Source organism: Orussus abietinus, unplaced genomic scaffold (assembly GCF_000612105.2).
Source record: "Orussus abietinus isolate OABI.00-Male unplaced genomic scaffold, Oabi_2.0 scaffold11, whole genome shotgun sequence".
NCBI classification, from domain to species: Eukaryota; Metazoa; Arthropoda; class Insecta; order Hymenoptera; family Orussidae; genus Orussus; species Orussus abietinus.
This window is the reverse complement of record NW_019396016.1, coordinates 1,699,567-1,720,159: the sequence shown is the minus strand read 5'-3', so window position 1 is coordinate 1,720,159 and position 20,593 is coordinate 1,699,567. Positions and strand designations below refer to the sequence as shown.

Here is a 20,593-nt window from a genome sequence, read left to right as displayed (position 1 = left end):
CTTTCGGCATGATTTACATGCCTGGGTTGTTCTTAATAATTCAAGGTTCAATCCGGTCTTAACGTCGACGCCGTTTTTTCGCGACTTTGCCCTCCGACCGCTCGAAGCCCCCTCGTCGTTCTCTTTTTCCGTTCCTGGAGGTTCTTCGCGTATTACGAAGCCGCCTGAAATTGGCCTTGGAGAGCAAGGCTCGTACAAATAAGGGCAAGATTCGCACCTTCGAGAAGATCGGAAAAGTCGTTAACTCGGCAGACGCGACCGCAGACTCGGTCCTCGTAAAACCCCTCGCCCGAAACCGCACGCCCTCCGGCGCGTCCGCCGTTTCCATTTTTCCGGGAAACCTCCGGTTGACCGTGGAGAACAAAAAGCTCGGGCGGATGCACCCCCGGAGGGGACGAAATCCGAAATAATTCGTGTCCCACGTTTACGGCCGGCTCGCAAATGGAATTAGTCGCGCTAATGGAGGGTCCGCTCGCGAGGTGTCGTTCTCGACTTCATGGAAACTCGTCCGAATCCGCCTTAAGCCCATTGACCGAGGCATAATGGAAGCAGGGTCCCCGCAAGCAGGGTTAGCCGACTAGTTCGCAGGGACGAAGTTAGTGGTCCGAGGACCGGTAACGCGGGGTGACCGGTCGGACCTTCGTAATCGAATCGGCGCCCAGGGGGTCGCGGATTCCTCGGACTTCCTGAATCCGAGACGGCGTCGGTTGCGTCGAGCCGATCGGGTCTTCGACATCGGTCCACCCGGGTCCGACCTGGTCCGCCCTCGTTTCGATGCCGTCCGAGGACGTGGGACGCGCTCGAAGGGAGGGCTCGTCCCGCCTCGGCGCGCGCAACGGCCGCCAGTTGGCGCAGTCGCCGCTCGGCGGCGCCACCGAGCGGTCCGGAGCGGCGCGCGTCCCCTCCAGAGCGCGACCGGTGAGTACCCAACCCAGCGCGACCCCACCTAACCCGGCATCCCTCTCGCTCCGCGTTTCGAGCGGAACAATGACGGTCTCTCCCGCCTCCGCGCCCCTCCGCTCCGCGGGCCGCCCTGGAGGGGCGCGGGTGTGCGCGTCCCGAGGACGGCAGTCCTTCCGCGGATCGCGGATGACGTCGCATCGAGCGTCGCGGGTGTGTCGAGCCTTCGCGCCGAGCGGAGCCGAGCGAGGCCGAGTGCAGCCCCGTCGGGACGAGAGGTCCGGAGAACGGCCCCGAGCACCCGGAGCGACCCCCCCAGGTGAGTGCCATCCTGCCGAGATCGGCATCGCGTTTCCTCCTCGGAACGGGCAGCCGCGCGGCGACGGCGGCCGCGAAAACCGGTCCCTCGCCGCCGGCGACCTTCCCCGTCCAACCGCGGAGACTCTGGCGGCCTTCCGCGGTCGCGGTCCGAGGCCACCCGGGCACGTCGCGACGCTGCGAGGAAGAGCGTCGCCCGCGAGGGGCGTGTTTTCTACCGTGACGAACGTTTCTCCGGGAGACGGGGATCCTTCGAGAATTTTCTCGAGAAAATTCGTTATCCACCTGGATCTCTATCGTCGAAACGGGCACGTTTTTCTTAGAAGTCCCGTGAGAACGAAAAACGTGTTTTCCTCGAGTCTCGACTAATTCCGTCGAACCAAAACATTGCCGGACGGTACCGGCGCTTTCAAGGTCTCTTACGCGATCACCGATGTACGGTCGCGACGGGAGAGACGCTCGGATTTTGGCCTCGTCCGACTTCGACAAAGAGAAAACGCCAGGTGCTAAGATATAGGGTGCCGGGACGACGATCGCTTAATTGGACGAATTCGCGAATCTTCTCGAGCACGGAATTCTCTCCGTGCACGAGTATCGCGCACTCGTTCCTACCGCAATTTGTATGCGAGAAAGTTTCGGGTTTATGGTAATGCGCAAATCGGAGGTTTAAAAGTCCAGCGGGGTGTTTTCCGCAGTCATCAAGGCGAGCGGAAAGTGACCGGAGAAAACGTTCCGTGTGCTACTTGAGTTTTACCGTTGCGCCGGAGAAAGGTGCTTTTAAGTTATTATGCGAGGCCCAAATATTCGCGACTCGTAGTTCTCGATTTGACTTTCGCGGCGAGTCTCGTTATTTGAATCGACGACTCCCCGCATGGGAGGCGCGGTCGTTCCGGAAAAGGGACCCGTAACCGGGTTGCCGCAGGTTATCCCACGCGGAAAAAATTATTCTCGTTTGTTGCTACAGGTAAAGTTCTCGTCATGACCGTGAATTTTTTTTTTCCGCGCGAGTCGAGTCTCGAACGCGCAAAATCAAAAAGGGGGCGATATCCGCCGCGAGTCGCGATCCGCGGCCGCGTTTCCGCGCCGGATCCTCCGCGGCTCTCGAGGAAAGGACGAAGAGGGCCGGACGCAAGGAGGAGTCGACGGGGGCAAAAGTTAACGAGACGTTAACCGGTCGTCCAATTAGCCGGGGTCACGGACGCTGCCGCGGAACCTGACACCGGCGACGCGCGTCCCGTCTCTCTCCCTCTCCCGGGGGACGCGTGCCCTCCGTCTCTCTCTCGCTCCCTCCTTCCGGCCGGTCTTCGAGATCGCGTGCCCGGCCCCGAATCTCGCCGACTCCTTTCGCCGGAGGACGAGGTCGGACCCGCGCTAGAGTCGACGACCCGTCGCTCCGAGTGACGCGCCCCGTTGTCCTTGAGAAATAAAAGAGCCAGAAGAGGGCGCCTCCCTCGAGCGACTCGGTCTTGCGCGATTAGACGCGAGTGCTCTCGTTAAGACGACGGCGGAGTCGTACGTGCGGCAGGTGAGCTCAGAACGGGAACGAGAGCGGGCCGGAGGACCCGGACCGCCTCGAGCGATCGATCGATCGTCGAAGGAAACTGGTGAAATTATTTTTTTGCGACCTCGTTGTCGATCGGAGCTGCCCCGAGAAAAAAGTGTCATTGAACCGAAGAAATATTTCATTAATGTCCGGAGCGATCGGTCGACTGGAATAAACTCCAATAAATTGTATCGCGACGGTTCTTCGAAATCGTGGCAATGGAGTTTGATTCAAATAATTATTCTTTGAGTTTGCAAAATATTTCACTGGGACGTTCAAAGAAATATTTCCTTGGTTCAATGGAGAACATATGGTCTTTCGATGCGAAACGGCGTTCCAGCCACATCGAGAGCAAAATTTGGGTCGTTTCCCTGTCACGAGGTTTTTGGGGGATTTTTAAAAGGACGCCCTCGAATGGAGGGCGAATCGGATTCGCTGGGGAGGAAAATAGAAAAGCGGGAGAGAGGGAAAGCGATCGTCGCCGTCATCGGTCGCGGGGGAAAGTGAGACTCGTCAAAGGCTACGTTTCGGGCGATATCGTTGGTCTAGACTGGTCGAACGTCGTTAGAGGTTGGATCGAATTACCGATATTTCCAATCGAGTCTCCATCCGGCGAGATGGGCACCTCGTCTCGATTCTCGAAATTATCGAGGTTTTCGAGACGCCCCGTTCCCCGCCGGGCGTTTTCTCTTCGCTGCTCGTCGATTACCGGAGAACCGACGGAATCGAATTTAGTTCGTAATGACCGTCGCCAATTGGAGCACTTTGAAACGAGGCCGTAGTTACGACGTGCCTAAGTGCTCCGAGCGAGATGAAAGCGATCGATCGGCCCGTCGCCGGTGACCCTGAGGAGGCGCGATCGGAAACGAAGAGGGAAAGGTCTCTCTTTCCGCTATCGGCGACTCTCGCTGAGACGCGAATCGTCGATCGCGAGCCTTACGCCTAGGATTACGAACCGTCGATCGAGGCACTCGTATCGACCCCCGTCCTGATCGAACGAGGACGAGCGACTCCAAGAGTCGTCCCCACCGCGGCGATTCCGTCGCACCGAGGGCCGGAACGCGACTTCGTTTCGCGGATTCCGCTCGGAGTTTTATGGTTGCAATTACGAGGCCGAGGCGGAATCGCGGCCCGGTAATTATTGTTACTTTCCGTTGCGAGCCATTGTTTATGCGAGAGCGGTTTTTTCGTTACGGGGCTCGGCCGCGCGAGAGGGAATTTCACTCTCTCGTCGGCTGCCTCCGTCTCCCTCCTTCTCCGTTTTTTGAACCTCCAACCCCGGAACCGGGGACGGATGCTTCGGACGCGCTTTCGCCCGGTGGGCGGGTTGCGCCAGTTCCGTGTGCGAACTCGACGAGTGCTCTTGGGAGGGAAAACACATTTTCAGGGAAAATTATTTCGAGCCTCCGGCTCTTCCGGCGACGCGGCTCCACGTGGAGCGCGGTCGTTCCCCGGTTCGAGCACCGGCAGCGCGAAGGAAGGCAATTTGCCGGAATCGAGGATTCGCCGACTTCTCCCGTATCGGGCACGGATGGCCGGAAAATCGCGATTTAATTCGAACGGCGATAGGTCGATACGTCGAATTCGGGATGACGATCGCGCGGGACGGGAATTTCGAGGAAATCATGTTTATAGTTGGCACCCTCCGCCGGGGGAGATTCGCGTGAAGCGGTTAATTCGGAGCTACTCGGGAATTTTTGGCTTTTCACCGCGTGGGCAAACGGAAATGGGTCGGGGGGAAATTCAATTATCGGTACGTCGCGCGCAAAGAAAATGCGAAATACCTGGCTGGCGATCGAGCGCGATAGCGAGGGAAATTATTTCCTACGCCCTGCGCTCGAGGGCCTCTCCATCTCCCTCTGTATCTCGGGTTTCCAGGGAAATTCGGGAAGACGTCGAGGGACGTACGCGAGCTTGGCATCGTATCGACTCGTACGGGGTGGAAAAGTCGGCGACGATCGTAACGAGGTGCCGCATCCATGGCTTCGGGAGCCTCGACCAGGGAGAGCGCCAAGGTGGATATCATCGAGATATCGCCTAGCAACGGAAGCTGATGGCTTTCGGCGAATCGATAGATGCCGCGTAATGTAATATATCCAGCCATCTCGGGACTTCTACCCTCTTCCTTGACTTTTCGTCCCCCCTCGTCCTCGAGCGAGAGATCGCCTCCTCGTAAACGGAGACCTGGTCGAGTGGAAGCGTTCGGCACGGGACGAGAAGAGTAATCGTGAAAAATGTGAAATATCGCGGGTATTACCCTCTGATACCGAGGGAACACGGGGACGGTGCCCTATTTTACGCCGATAAGCCCGTCGAAAAACCAGGTGAAACGAGCCTAAGGCCAGTCAGCTTTTATGTAAACGTCGAGTTTACATAGAAATTGGATTTCCCAGGTCGCCCGGTGGTTCCAAGTAATTCCCCGCCCGACGTCCTTCCCTCTCTTTGCTTTACCCCTTTCTCTCTCTCTCTCTCTCTCTCTCTCTCTCCAACCCTTTCTTTTCCCACAAGGGCGCTCTCTCCCTCGGCCCCGTTGAAATATTCTCCCAATTTCCGCCAAGTCAGCCTCCGCGTGGCATTCTCCGGCATTCTCCGGAATTCTTGGTCGCGGCTTTCCGGGCGAGGTCGAGGAAATCGAGTCACGTGATGGGCGACCGTTGCGTCGTCGTCGAGTAATTATTTAATCGGGGTATATGGTCGGAGAACGGGGAAAGAGAGGGCTCGAGGGCTCCACTGCGAAATTTCCAGTCGATCCTAGCGACGTCGGCGGCATCGGGAATTTATCTTCCCGGTGGATTTATCGTCCCGCGGGTCGGACAGGGAGGAAAGGGTCGACGGGGTAAAAAGCTCGAGGAAAATGCAAGGTTGCAGGACGCGCGGCCGCCGCGGCGTTACCGAGCCCGCGGCGGTCCGGCGCGATATCTCCGCTCCGCTTTTCGCGAGATTAAAATCTCAGAGGGGACCGCGACGCTCGAAAGGTGCTCCCAGGGCTTTCTCCGGGCGACCGACTCCTCGAGTTTCCTTCGAGATCGATTCGCGGCACCCGAACTCGACTCGGTGCACCGACCGTGGGTCGGATCGGCCGAGCGCTCTTTTCCACGAGACGTGGACTCGGACTCGATTCCTGGATTCGAGTCGAACTCGAGTTTCCAGCCGATCGACGATTTCGCCGTAGCGGTGAAACGCGAGCTTTAACGCGTTCCGGTTTCATGGAGAAGCCATGGAGCCTTAATGAGCGTTCCGCGCGCGGCCGGGCACGGTCGGTATAATTAGTATAATTCACGGTGCCAGCGTTAACGTTAAAATAACGCGAACGTAATTAACGAGGATAATAGGAAATGGAGAGCGTTACGTTGGCGGGTGTAGTGGCTTCGCGGATTTATGCGAGCCCCGGTGTCCGGACTAAATCGAACCATCCGCCGCGGCCAGAGGAGATGCGAAACGCGATTCGTCGCCCCTTGCGATTTCCCGGCCTCGATGCTTCGTTCCTACTTTGGGAACTATTTTTCCCGAGGTCCGATCGCATCCCGCGCTAAGAATCGACGGGACGATTTCGGAGGAATCGCCGATCCGCGTCCTAGGGAAACCGCGAGCGCCCGTCATCGGAGCCCCGCGTAATTTCCCGGCGGGGTAATAACGTCGCGGTTACGGGGCGGGAATAATTTTCGGCGATCCAGGCATTTTCTCCGCCATCGCGAAGGGGATATCGGAAATCCGCGGGATCGAGCGTCGACTCGCCTCGCCGGTGATTATATCGGCGCGCGAGGCAAATGACGACGGCCGATGATGGCCGTGATAAATTGGCGCCATCGATCGTCGGTCTCCTGGAAAATGGCGATCGACGGAAAAACAAATCCGTCCGCACCGGCTGTTACCGACGCGCGTGTCCCCGCACTTTGGCACGCGGAAATTGCCGGTAATTTCTGCGTTTCCCCCGTGAGCGATCGGTGCTTTCTGGGCCGCGGTAATTGCTTTCCCGTTCACGAAGCACCGGCCTCGAGCCCCGATTTTGCGGGACGAAACGACGGCCACGGATTTCTTGCGCGATCTTGGCTGCGCGTCGAGTCGCGATTAATTACGTACGAATCGAGTCTCCACCCCTTGGAGCGATCCCGAGTCGCCGGTCGCCGACTCTCTCCCTCTCGCCCTGGATCGTTCTCTGGCGGCTCGACCCCCTTCGGTTATTTTTTCCCCTCCTCGGTGCGGATCAAACGCCGTGTCGGGCTATTTCCGAGATTGCGCGACGAGAATAACCCACGGGAGGCACCCGGGGCTCAATGGATCAACCCCGCAAACGCGTACTCGCGTACTTAAGCGATTACTCGCGGATAAGTGCGCATCCAGCTTGACTTTTCCGCCCTGAAAATTGCCGGATCCGGCTCTTTTTTCATTCCGGGCCGTCGCAAAGCGGCAGCCCCGGACTTGCCTTGAACTTGCATTCGAGCCGCGGCGGACGGAGAACGAGCCTTAAAGGTCCAGGAGCGTCGCTCCATGAGGACAAATTGCGGATCCGGCACTTAAGCAATATAAGGACGCCTCGATCTCTCGCGCCTTTCGTCGTCGTTTCGCGGCCTTTCCGGCGCGTCGCAGCGTTTCTCAACGCGCGAGGAGATACGGGCATCCGAGATGAACCGTCTCTTGAGAAATTCGACTCGAGCGACTGGCAAAAGCGGTCACGCGGAGGTACTTTCCTCTACTTTCGATCGCAGCCGGGAAGGAGACCGGTGGCGGTTCGGGTCTCGAGAAGCCGGGGCGACGCCCGACGCGCCGGAAGCCATCGGACCACCCTGGGAGTCCCGATCGAACTCGAGGCGATCGGGTTCGCGTCGACCCGATTTATTCCGAGAATACGACGAAATCGACCCTCGTAATCGCGCGTGCCGCCGGCGAAAGCGAACCCGTCCGCATCGGAGCGCGAAGACGCGACCGGTTCGCCGCGGCGCGGCCCGATGCATAAATTCAATTAAAGCGACGCACGGCCGCCGCCGCCGTCGCTCCGATTACGAAAGTTGCGGAGTAAATCCACCCCTGGCACCGACGCCGCGACGCCCCTGACCCGCCTTCCCGGGGACAAGAAACAGCAAATTCTCGGGGGTAACGAGAGGACGGCCGCCGATTAATCGTCCGAAGAATTTGTCGCCGACTAAACGACGAAGAGGGGCGCGCCGATTTCTATCGAGCTCGCCGCTCGCCTTGCTCGCGAGTCGTTATTCCGCCGCGGCAAAAACTGGGCCCTGCTAGCGGTACCGCTCTCCGCTCCGCGGTTTTTGCCAACCCCGACTATATTCCCGAAGCCCGGAGTCGAGGGAACCCGGAACGTGCACGACTCGCCGCCGCCGATGCACCTCGATCCTCTCCTCGAAAGGACAACCATAGAAAATCCAATATATTTCCCCTGGTTCTCAAAGGAGTTCCAGTATCCGTCCGCGGTACCTAGAGCCGATAAAACGTGTCGTTCCGGGCAGAATACCTCCGGAAGGAGGATTTCCGACGAGGATTCGAGGAGGTTGGCGAAGGATACCATGGGATCGGCATCGCATGGGGCGAGCACGGCTCCTTTACGATATCGTCGTTATGGGGTCGCGCCGCTCACCGTGCGGCTCGCCTCGTTGAATGTCACGAAAAATGTTAACGCGTTCTCAGGTGAACGGGGAATTACTGCGAGCACGTAGACGGGGAGAGCCGGTGGACCACAAAGAGGTCGGGAAAGTAATACGAGCGAAAAAGGAGGCGACGCCCTCCTTTTCTTCTCCGTGCTGGATGGAAAAGTTCTCGCGTGGCCGGCCCGAGTCTGCGCGTTGTGTGGCGAAACCGCGAGTGCTATTATCTAGAGGGAACTCGTCAAGGAAAGAGCCGGAAATTGGTGGTATCCTCCGAGTTGCGTTGCAAAACGGTGCAACGGAAGGATGCGTCGATGCGCGTCAACGTCCTTGCAGACGTTCCGTTTAGCACCTCGATTGATCTAAATATTCCCCCGTTGAGCGATTTATCGATATCAAAATGAAATATCCTTTTTCGAAAAAAATATGCCTTTTTCGTTCTTGCCCGGGCAAGGTACAAAATTGTTTTTTGAAAAATTAAATTTCCTGACTTTCAAGAACTTCGCGAGGACCTCCATTATCACCCGTTAATGTTTCAAATTATTCGGTGCACCTAGTTTGGAGAAAAGTTTTATAAATATTTTAATTTTCTGGTGTATATGTATATATATATATGACACTTTCATAACACCTTAACACCGCGATCGATGCGTCCTCTTTTCCGAGCCGGTAAAACAAGACGAGGTGGTTTAAGGAAGGGAAAGGCGAGAAGCAAAGGAAGAGTCGGAAAAAAAAGAGGGAGAAAGGGGAAAGGGAGCTAACCGGAAAAAGGCACAGGTGTTCGAGGCAAGTTAAAGAGAGAAGCAACGAGAGGGAAAGGAGGAAAAGGGAGGAGGAGGGAATAATAAAAATCGATGAAGTGGTGGGAGGGCCGAGAGTCGCAGTCGCTCCTCGAGTCGCGGTCGATATATATCGGCCGGTTTTCCGTCTCAACGGCAGTCGCGCCGTTGTAAACGGCGTCTCGACGTTATCGCGGGTCGTAAAAGAAAAGGAAAATGTCCGTACGCGCTTCCGACTCGAGCTATACCACGAGAGCGAGAACATCCCGTCGCTTTTTCGCGGCGCAGCGACGCGACCCTCGTGGCTCCCTTCGGCAGTCTCCTCGCGAGCTTCCGTGCGAGAAATATCGAGTCTTTTCATGAAAAGAAAATAAAAAGCGCCCGATAGTTACTGCATCCCCGGTTACTATATCCACTAGGATCCCAAGACTCCGTCCATTTTCCGGGATATAGATACGCTGAAGGGTCCCGAGTTTATTCCGCAAAAAGCGGGGGAGTAGCACGCATCCTCGCGTCAAAGAAGCGCGAGCTGTTACTCCCTTCTTCGACTCCTTCGCCCCTGCCTACTCCCCACGTCCTTTCGTTCGCCGCTAGTCCTTTTCTCACGGATTATGTACCTAGGATGCGCAATGCACCTCGCTGCACCGCGGTTCCGCAGGGCGTTGCATATCCGCGGGATCAGAGACCGAGCGAAGGAGCCGGCGTCTCCGCGAGCGGATAATAATGCCCCGCCTCTGCACCCTCTGCTCTCGTTTCCGCCCGAGGAGGCCCAGGGAGGAACCGAGGGAGGAACCACGAGGAACCATCGAGGAACCCGATGCTCTCGCGAACACGTAGAAGCCGATGTGTGCTAGGCACGTTGCGGTGCTCTCGGTTGCCTCGAGGCAACGCTCCCCAAGACCCTGCGGTGCCCGATGCACCCCGAACAGGTGCAACGGGGATTACGTCCTTCCGCCAAAGGGCGCTTTGCCGGATCCCCCTCGCTCTCTTCTTCGCCGCCGAGACGCGGCGGTTCGGCCGCTCGGTCGACGGATCGGATTCACGGGGCAATTATCCCAGAGATATCCCAGAAGTTGGCGGCCTCGTTATCTTTGCGGCGGACGCGTTGACCAGAAAGGAACGCTTTCCTCCGCCGAGGTCGCACTTCGGAATTGCCCGGTCGAGACGTTCTCCTTCCGCCGAGGCGGATATTTTCGTTTCGTACCTCTAAAAGCGTTACCGCCTCTCTTTGCGCCGGGGAACGGGTGTTTCGGTGCCGTGAGTAAAACACGCGAGAACCTCGCTTCGCGTTGGGAATAAACACCGGAGGTCGGGAATACGGTCCCGGGGAAAATAAATATTCCGGAAAACCCACCACGGGGAAACCGGAAAAACGAGCCGTGTCTCGCTATGATCGCGCGGTGGTCATTTTTATCGACGACCCCGAGGAGAGAATTCCAGGCGTCACCTTCGACCTGCCCTGTCCCCGATGAATTTTTTTCCCACCCGCAATCACTTCAGCCCGACGGGAAAAGTTCTTCCCTTCAAATTGTTCTTTGGCTGCGATTTTTTTTTCAGCCGAAATACAGAGGTTTGAAGTACCGTACCCGTACCTTGTACCCGCTCATACGTACATTATACTTATATTTTTTTCAACGGTGAGTACAAGTTCGTACAAAAATGCATGATGCTTTTTTTTCTCAGGGTACCTTTGTATTCTTACTCATGGGCCATTTTATTGCATTTTCGACTATATGTCCATCTCCGAAACCCTGGCTCGAAACAGGTCCTCGAAATAAGCGGTGCACCACGAGGGTGGTCCCCTCACCGTCGAGGTCGTTCGGGATTGGACGTAGCAAATTCTCCGCCCCGGGTGACTAAATGGAAACCGGCTCGTCGACGAGTCCGCCGATTGGATTTCCTTGCCTTTACGGGCGAGATTGGCCGAAGATCGAAGGTTTACTACTGCCGTGCTTTCTTAACGGAATACTCGGGGTCTCGAGTAAGCCGAAGGTTACCAAGGTACTCGGTGCTTTCATCGCGCCCGGACGAGGGACGTCCCCTGTCCCGGGGTCCTTTATGGAGGACGCGCCCAGCGTTGATTAAACGTATTACTCGAAAGGACTCGAGCCTTCGATAGCGGTGAATGGCCGGGCTAAAAAGAATCAGGGAGCGAGGACTCCGCCGAAGGATTTCAATTTCGGGAGCGAAGGATGAGGGAGGAATTAAGGCGATACGAAAGTGGCGTCGGAGAGATCTCGTTCAGGAAACTTTTTTCCGAGCTGAGTGCACCGAGTCCTTTGGAACGTTACAACGTGAATCCTGAGACTATAAGGAAGGGACCGACACCCATGAAATTTAAATCTTTACACATTTGCAGTCATTTCAAAATTTCATTATAACAATTGGAATTTTGTGAGTGTCTTTCTAAATATCCGAGATGTCTTCCTCGCCGAGCGGGAATTAAAAGAGATTGCGACTGATCGACCACGTGGGAGGGGAGTAAGTCGATAAAGCGTATTCCGTCGAGAGGAGCGTCGGGGCGCCGAGGGACCTTATTACTCGGGGCGCTAAAACCCGGATTACGGGCCGGAATAGTCCGGAATAAGGTCCTGGAGGAGAATCCTCGGGACCACCTCGGGTTCGCGTATTCCGGAAGGCGGAATCCTTCGATTGTTGGGGCGACGCCGCGCGGCGGAAAATGCGAGGGCGCGGCGTTGGCGGTGGTTCAAGGTGGACGAAGGCGAGGGGGCCAAGGGGGACGCATTAAAATTCAAATATCGCGGAGAGGAAGAGCCCTCGCTTTGAGGTACCGAGAGTACGGAGGGCCAATATGAATACATTACGATGTGTTTGCCCGGAGTCGCGCGCCACCTCCTCCTGCTGCCCCCTTCCCCCCGCGCATCGCCCCGGTAATACCTTCTATTAGAATCATGCCTCCGCATTTTAATACGGACGGGACCTCGCGAAGACGTCGCCGAGACGTCGCGGTATGCGCGAAAACGAGAAACGACCGCGTTATTCGCGGTCCTCTTCGTCGCATCTATACCAAAGACTCGTCGATATCCGAGCTCGACGTCGGATATACGACTCGATTCGGGAGAAAGCGAATCGCGAGTTTAACCGAGATCTCTTTGACTCGGACTCGAGATTTGAACCCAAGGAATCGACTCGGATCGACGGCGGTCTCGATCGACTTCCCGATCCGAGGTCGATCCTCCGATCGCTCCAGAGTCGGAGAACGTCGCTCCGTGAGATTGCTCCTAGAGATTGCGATTACACGGAATCGCTTTCACATAATGCGCCGTCTTGACGGGTCGTTATACTTACGTGCTTAACCGAATCCTGGGGATCGCGGAATTTATCGAGGTCTCGTTTCCGTCCTCCTACTCGAGAGGTCGAGTCGGAGGAAAGTCATCCTCGCCGCTCGGATAATAAATCCTGAATTTATATCTTAAAACCGGTATTCGCTGACGCGGGAGGAAAACGCGGCTCTCCGTGACGCGCGGCGGCCGAATAACGAGTTTCTTCCTTGGATCAATCGAGAAACTTCAAAGTTTCGGCCCTCCTTTAAGTCCGCGTCCCCCGAGTAAGATATTTTGTATCACGTTTCCCTCTTCGATGTCCTCCTTTCAACCTTCCACGTCCTACCTTGTTCGAATTAAATCGAGGTCCTAAGCGAGATAAAAATTTCCACTCGGTCGCGTCGAGGTTTCGAGATTTCCTGGTTTTCCGGTCCCCTCGAGAGGCGAGGTCGAAGTTCATCGGCCATTGCGAGGAATTTAGCGGGGACGTAACGCGAGTCTCGTTCGTTGGCAGGTTCGCCGCGTCCCGAGTCACGGAGCGCGAAATTGCGGAGCGCCGGTGGGACCTCCTCCCGAAGGTGCGCCTGGAATTTTTTAATAAGACGACGCCGGTCCCCGAGGGACGCCGCGGTATCGGACTCGGCGAATCGAGGCATCCTCGCGGTGTAAACGGGGGAGCCGCCGCAATAACCGGAGGCACCGAGGCGCCATTAAGAGGAGCGCCTTTACCTCGGCCCACCTGCAACCCAATTTGCGAACGAGGTGGGAGGACCCCTCGAGCGGCCCCGAACGAGGAGGATCTTCTCCGATCCGAATCTCGAAAATTGAAATCCGACCTCCAAATCCTTGATTCCGTCGATCTCGCCGAGAAACGCGAACCTTTGTCGACCGTGGGAAAGGCGTGGGTGTAACGATTACCGTCACGACACCGTAATCAAGGTCGTGCGCCGTGTAACAGGTATAATCCATTTTTCTGAGGACACGAACGAGAACGAGTAAACGCGAGCGAGCGATCGGTGCTTAACGGCCCGAGACGTTAATCCCGTCGCGATTTTCACGTTCTCCGTTGGTCGTTGAAACGACCATTACGGATGGAAGGAGATCAGCGAGTCGCGCCGAGAGAGCGCAAGGAAAGCCGCACTTAACCCCTGGACGCGGAAAAGCGCGTCGCCGATCGCGTCGCTCGTTTACGGCGTAATTAAAAAGCTTTTAGCGCGTCGCTTCCGTTCGGCGAGTCGGTTTTTCCTCGGCGCGACGTAACCTCCTTATGCCGAACCGACTTTCCTCACCGCGAATGACCCAAACTTTTCCCCCGTCGCGCGCTTAGTTCCACGTGTCGTCGCGCGTGGGGTACTCTAATTGCAGGACCTCGGTTTAATAATTTTATTACGCCCTCTTTCGAGCCTTGCTACATCGGGCACGTAACAGACCGGCTTAATTAAGGTCACTCGGCGTTTCCATCGAGAGTGGATCGAACCTCGACCGCAACCGTGCTCGGGTATACTTTTCAACGACGATGCCCAACACTCGCCGATGAATTGCAAACCGTGGATACTGCGTTTCGCATTTTCGCGCTTAAGGGATATCGGGCTATGGCGAGAGCAAATCCGGATTATGAACCGGCGATGCGAGAGACGCGGTGCATCCTGAAATTGAATACCGACTCGATTCGGTTTTAGACGTAATTCGGTTCCTAAGAGTAGCTTCGTTTCCCCGGGAGACGTGAAAATGGAGGGACGAGTTCGTCCTCTGGGACGCGACGAGTCCTTTTTTCCTTTTTGCGTGCAAAAAATGGAAATGAGAAAAAAAAATTCCTTGAACCAGAGAAATATTTTGTTCGTTCAAATAAGTCGTCACAACTCCGAAGAAACGTTACATCCAACTTATCCGACTTTACTCGAGTGAAATAATTATTCTTTGATTCGACAAAATATTTCTTAGGGACTGGACAAAGAAATATTTCCCTGGTTTAGCGACATTTTTTTCTCGATGCGCGACGTTCGCGGTGGTCCGACATTTTTGTCACGAGTCGGGCTCGCCAAAGGGCGGCAAGGGGTTAGTTTGGCGAACTCGTTCGTCGGATTCCGACGCGGGCCGTTGGTTCGTCGTTAATAACGATCGCGTATCCGAGAGCAACTCGAGCGGCACATGGACCGAATCTAATTCCGCTGGAAGAGATCGAACGCGAATCCCTCCAGTCCCTTTCTCCGTCCGTTCCGCGCGGAAATACGGTGCGAACGTGAGCCGCCGTATCCCGTGTAAATCAGACGGGCGAACTCCGAGCCGCTCCCTCCGGCCACCTCGTAAACGGTTAAAAACCGGGAAACGGGCCGACCCGGAGGAGCGGCGGCGGAATCGCTGGCGGAGGTAACCGAAGGCGGGCCGCCGCGGTAACTCGCCGGAACTCGTTACACTTTATGAAATGAAATGGACGCTAAATGAAAACTTAGATTCCGCCGCTCGTAAAGCTGGGCCGCGCTTCCCCGCGGGGGCTATTCTTCCGGCCCGTCCGGTTTTCCGCCATTGTCTCCCGGCGGGCTTTTCCGCGGAGAAAACGAGGGATCGTCTTTGGACCTTCTAAATCACGGCGCCGGTTCGGTAGAAATTGCGGCCCGAGGTAGCGTCGCGACGCCGATCCGTCGTAACTCGAGTGGGCTGCGACTCGATGCCGCGTCGATTGCGCGAGAAGGCCGCACGGGAACGATCGTTCGTTTGCTCGCGGGTTTCCGATTACTCGCGAAACGGAGCCGGATCGCCCTCGTCGAAGTCGGAGCGTTTATTCGCCAACTTCGACCGGCGGATCGGTTTCGAGTAACGCGGGCAATCCCATTAAAACCCGCGTCTCGAGACGTCGAGATTGCGCGGAACCGCCGCCCTCTCGCCGGATCCCAGGGGTTCCTCGATGGGCGACTTCCAGGTGGGCCGCGGCTCGACCGCGCCGGAACGACCGCGTCGTCGTAAGGTTCGCTCGCAAGAGCGGGTACCACGACGCACCCTCGACGATTCCGCGGCGTGTTTTCCGGAAGGAAGGTAGTTTAAACACCCCCATGGCAAGCGTCGCGACCCCGGGTTCCTCCGGCGGCCCGAGCAAACTCGGCTTCGTAAATATGTACGTAGGTGGGCGAAGGTTCGGCACGAAAGGCGGTTCGGTGCTCGCGCCGGTACTTACTCGAGCCCTGGAGTGCTTAGGCAGTTTTAATACTTGAAAGTACCCGGCCGAGCGAGCGCGGCCATTCGTTTGCCCGAGGTCCGGGGTTAAGCTCGCGGGCTAACGACGCGGCTTTAAACCGCGCTCGACCCGGGAGATCGTAAGAAACGTCTCTTTCTTCCCGAGTAGCCGGCCCCAAAAAAAATCGTGGACCCAAGATCGGACAATGAAAACCCGGGAACGATCGCGAACCCTCGATCCGTACACTTGGCGGCGCACTAATTTTCAATGGACTTTTCGATTCGTCCAGCCGAAGTCGCGGGGTGCAGCGGATTTGCAACCCGAACCTTGATCCCTGAATCTTGAACCCTGATCGCGAATCGTCTCGAGAGACGCATCGAGAGATGCATCCGGATGTCCACCTACGAATGCATCCGGAGGCGCCTCGAGGGGGGCATCGAGAGGCACGTCGAGAGGCTACCTCTCGGTAGCCATTCCCGGCCGTAAACGGACGGAGACGACCCGCTGCGTCGCGGTGGAGGGAGACGCCCGACGCGACGCACCGATTAACGAGGGCCAGCTCGGCTCCGCTAATTCTATTCGTCGTTAGGCAACCGGCCAGAATGGAATTGCGAGCTCTCCTCGCGGGGATAATCGGAGCTCCAGGGGAGCGCCGACGGAAAGAGGGTCTCCCGAAACATGGCCCTTTGTCGGGCGCCGCAACGCGCGGCCGAGTCGGCGCGGAGCGGGAGGAGAGTCGTCCGTTCGTTCGTTTTGCTCGCGCCTTCGGGCCCCGCCTTCGGGAAGCTTGCGGTATTTTTCCGCGAATTTTCAGAATGCCTGCGGTAGGCAACTTCCGCCGAGTCGGCAGGCACGAAAAGGCGCCGGAGGATCGGGAGGGCGGATAATATCTCTGAAAGCGGCCAAGGGGGTGCTCCCTTTCTCCGGGCTCGCCCGTATAAGGGATGAATTCCAGACGGCGCGATTCTTCCGCGACCGGGCCGCGCGGAATGTCCGATCCCGAAAGGAATCCTCGGAAAGTGGCCACCCTCCCCGGATCGCCTCCATCGGCGCGGCCTCGCGCGTACGTCATCGGCCCGGTCGACCATTTGCCCCTGACGTTTTTCCAAATTTGCGGCCGCGGCCAGAATTCCGCGCGCATTTTCCCCGGTGGATGCCTGCCATTTTATTCCGTTTAGAAATATGACCAAGCGCGGGGAGGGGTGGAAGAGCGGGCCGCGATGCGTTATAACGTAGGTATACAGTGGAACGGTGATCCGACTCGAACGAATGAATATTCATTCGCTCGTTAATTGAATGCGAAAGAGTCAGTTTTTCCACTCCGGGGAACGTTCATGTCCGGGGGTGTCTACGTCGACGCGGAACGCCTGTAAATCGGACGAGCTTGACCGATGGAAAATTGTACGCATTTCTTCCGTGATCTCGGAAATACGATTAGAACGACGTCGCAGATTTGGGAAACGACTGTGGGTGGGTTAACTTTTCCGAGCGCGGGGATTCCACGGCGGAAACACCGAAAAGTGTCCCCGAAGACGAGAGGTGAAAACCTGGGCGACCGCTTTTTTTTTTCTTTCTCTCGAAATTTGCTTCGATCGGCTTCCGATTAATTACGCGTCGAAACGCTCCGCGTCTTCGCTCGGCTTGGACGGAGGTGTCAAACTCGAGGACCTCTCGACTGACAAAGCACCGGGCCGAAAGTTTCCGCGCTTTGACCTTTCTGGCGTTAAACTCGGAAGTGGCTCGGTTAGGAGTCCAAAAGGGCTGCCAAGACGCGGGGGAACCGGAAGTGGATAAAGGGGAGAGGAACCGGGAGATCCGGAGTCTCGAGAACGCGTTTCTCCCCGACGCGAGCTTAACCCTGAAATTTCTGCAAAAGCGGAAGCCGAATAGCGGGCGTACCCTTCGGGCGTGCTTTGTGAGGCCACTCACAGTGGTGGTTTCCAAACGCGGGGGGAACTTCTTTCTCGAGCGTCTTCCTCTCCGCGTTACGAGAGGTAACGTCCCCGCGATTCTTCCTCGGGTCGCTCCTTCGTGTCCCACGGCTACGCCGAGGCACGTGCGCTCCAATTTCTCGCACTGAGAAATAAAAAGAATTTGGTCAATTTTAAGAATTATTCGACTGAAATAAATTGTCATAATTCCGAATAAACGTTGCATCCGGTTTATTCCAGTCTATTTGAGTTGAATAATTATTCCTCGAGTTAACAGAATATTTCTTTGGTGCAATGATATTTTTCTCTCGGGGTAAATATTTAAGATTTCTCGGTAGGGCGGAAACCTCGGCGCGATTCGCCCTGTACGGAGCGGCCCGACATTAATCCCTCGAAGTTAGGAAATTTCGATCGAGCCCAGAAGCCGTCTCCCGTCCGCTCGGAATAATCGAAGACCTCCGAGCGTCGTTTCGCATCGACCGAGCCGTTTCGAACTTCGCCCATTCCGAGTCGAAGTCACGAAGGTCTTCCGCGGTGCAGCGCGCGAGGCCCTCGTCGAGGTCCTCGCGAAAGCTCAACGCCTCGTCAGGGTTGGGTAGATATAATGCATCATGTATTATACGTGATTTTCAACGCGTACATTACAACGAAGACCACTTGGTTATACATATCAAAAACCTCAAAAAAAAAAGGGAAATTACCCAACCCTGCACCTCGCCGCTCTCGTCGCGATTCCCTCGGAATCGATCGCATTTCTCGACTTTCGCTCTCGTAGACCCTCTCGCAAGTACTTCGGGGTTAGTCGGTTGATATTAAAGGGAGCCGCAAGAAGTGGCGATGATCGAGGGAGATACCGGAAACCGCACGAGCCGGCCGCGCCCGCCGCGATATTTTACGACGGCGGTCGGAGGCGGCTCGAACGAGTAGACATAACCTATAAAACGAGCACGGGAGCGGCAAGGGGCGCGCTCGACGTACAGGTAGACGCGGAATACGCGAACGAGGTGGGCGGCGCGGTGGGGCCTCCACCGGCAATTATACGGCCGCGATAACGCACCCCGGACGGGGAGGGGTCGTAACGCAAAAGTAATCGCCCGGGGAAATCGACGGCCCTCGCCCTTCTCGACGACGCGGCCCTCCTTCCCGCGACCGTTCCGCGCCAAAAGAAGGCCCTGACGTCGTTTCGCGCCGCGCCGACCGGACCCGGAGCACGTTCGTCGGTCTATTTACCCGAGGCGACGCTCGCCATTATTTATTCCTCCCGGAGAGTCGGCAAAGTCAAATCGAGAGCGCGCCCAGGTCGCGCTCCGAGCCCAGGGTTGGTCGCCATGGGACGATCCGGGCAAGGGCCAGGGGGTGTCTTGGCACCGCGCCCCGAGACAGGGGTCGGGAAGAATTTAGTAACTTTTCCGAAAGTAGGCGGAATGCTCGCCAAATTGCATAAATAAATCAGGCGCTAACTACGCGCCGGGTCGAGATTCCCGACCCCTCGACGAGGACCGACCTCGTCCTAACCGCGTAACGCTCGGATGGGGACCGGGGTCAAGGGGCGGTCGGTGCACGTGCGGAAAACGCGGGTAACGGCCGCGACCCTGTCCACCCGGGGAGAGGATTTAACGAGTGGAGCGGTCGAAGGCGCCCGACCCTCTCGAGGATTTACGGAAAACCGAGAAAAATTGTAAGATCTCGGCGAATCTCGCCGAATTCGTCGCCGGTAATGGGAGCAACGGAGAATTAATTGGTTCCCCGGAAATATAAAATTTTCCGGGGGCACCCAGGGGGTGGAAATCCGGTATAAGGGGTAACGCGACCCGCTTGGGTGGTCAAACTATATTTTGACTTCCCTCCGATACGACTAGGACGCGCGGTCTGTGATGCCGCATTCGTAGGTACTTTTCTCCTCGTCCCGGCGCTTTGAGCTTTCGTCCGACGACCAACGATGGAAGGGCGGTTGTCAGCCGCAGTCATAAAACGGCGCGGAGGCAACAAATTCCGCCCTCTCGGCCCGTTTCTCTTTGGCGGTCGCCGCTTTTGTCGCCCCTTCTCCTCGTTCCGCGACCCTCGATGATAACCGTATCGACGCCGCCTCGGAGTAACCCCTGGGCTCGGTAACGAAGTGCATCGATTTTCGACATCGAGGACCCCGACTCCTGCCGATGACGTTCGGCCGATCTCTCGACGTCGACGTCCCGCGTCTTCATCCCCGTCTCCCTTTTCTCTCTCCGAAAATATCCTACCTCCTGGCAGGCCATTACCTCGGACTACGCGCGTCCCCGGTGGATTCGCGCAACGTTCAGGAGGTTTGGGACGCCGATCGATTCGATAGATGCCACGTAACGGGGGGCGAGGCGGAATGACACGGGCGAAATGGAACGTCGCGGACAAGCGGACGGAAATACGTCCGCGGTAAATGCGAGGTCTAAAATTAGGCGGCGGCGCGTCCGGTGACGCACGCGTCGCGCCGGCAGTCGTCGCCTCGGAGGCTGAAAGAGTCGCGACGAGGTGGGGGACGCCGAAAAGGAGCTCTCGTCTCGCGAAAACCGGGGACGCTTTTGAAGGGCCGAGGAAGGAGTCCGAATTTCTGCCGGCGCATTTAGCCGTCCCCGGTGGCTTTAACGCCCGAAATAACGCGACGCTCGAAAGCTCGCCGCCGTCCAGACGGCGTGAATGGCCGGCCTCCCTCTCCTTCCCTCCTTTGCATCCCTGTTTTCGACGGGGGCGGCGACGAGAATGAAAATGCCGATCGAGGATATCGAGACGCGTTATATCCAAATTCACCGCCTTTCAATCATGCCTTTAACTCGACGTTGCGATCCGAACCGAAATATCGATTCCACTTGTGATCTCCGATCGTAGATTCCAAGTGCGTTTTGACGCGATATACGTACATACACGGAAAAAAAAAAAAGAATGACGAGGAAAACCACAATCGGGATAATCTCCTACCCAGGTTGTCTCAAAATGGTCACAATTGCCGCAATTGTGGTTTTCCTGGCCGTTCTTATTTTTTTCCGCGTACGGTCGAGTCCTACTTTAGATCTTAAAAATCGCGGATACTTCCATTTCTTCTGT

At 56.7% G+C, this 20,593-nt stretch overlaps 1 protein-coding gene across 1 annotated transcript in view; it reads left to right on the top strand.

The window, feature by feature from the left end:
• Positions 1-961: 961 nt before the first annotated feature.
• Positions 962-20,593, top strand: part of LOC105704024 (alpha-mannosidase 2x) — a 64,416-nt gene continuing 44,784 nt past the window's right edge. The window contains exon 1 of the mRNA XM_012432859.2: positions 962-1,219. The gene's annotated coding sequence lies outside the window, so the exon portion shown is untranslated. The remainder of the gene's footprint in view (positions 1,220-20,593) is intronic.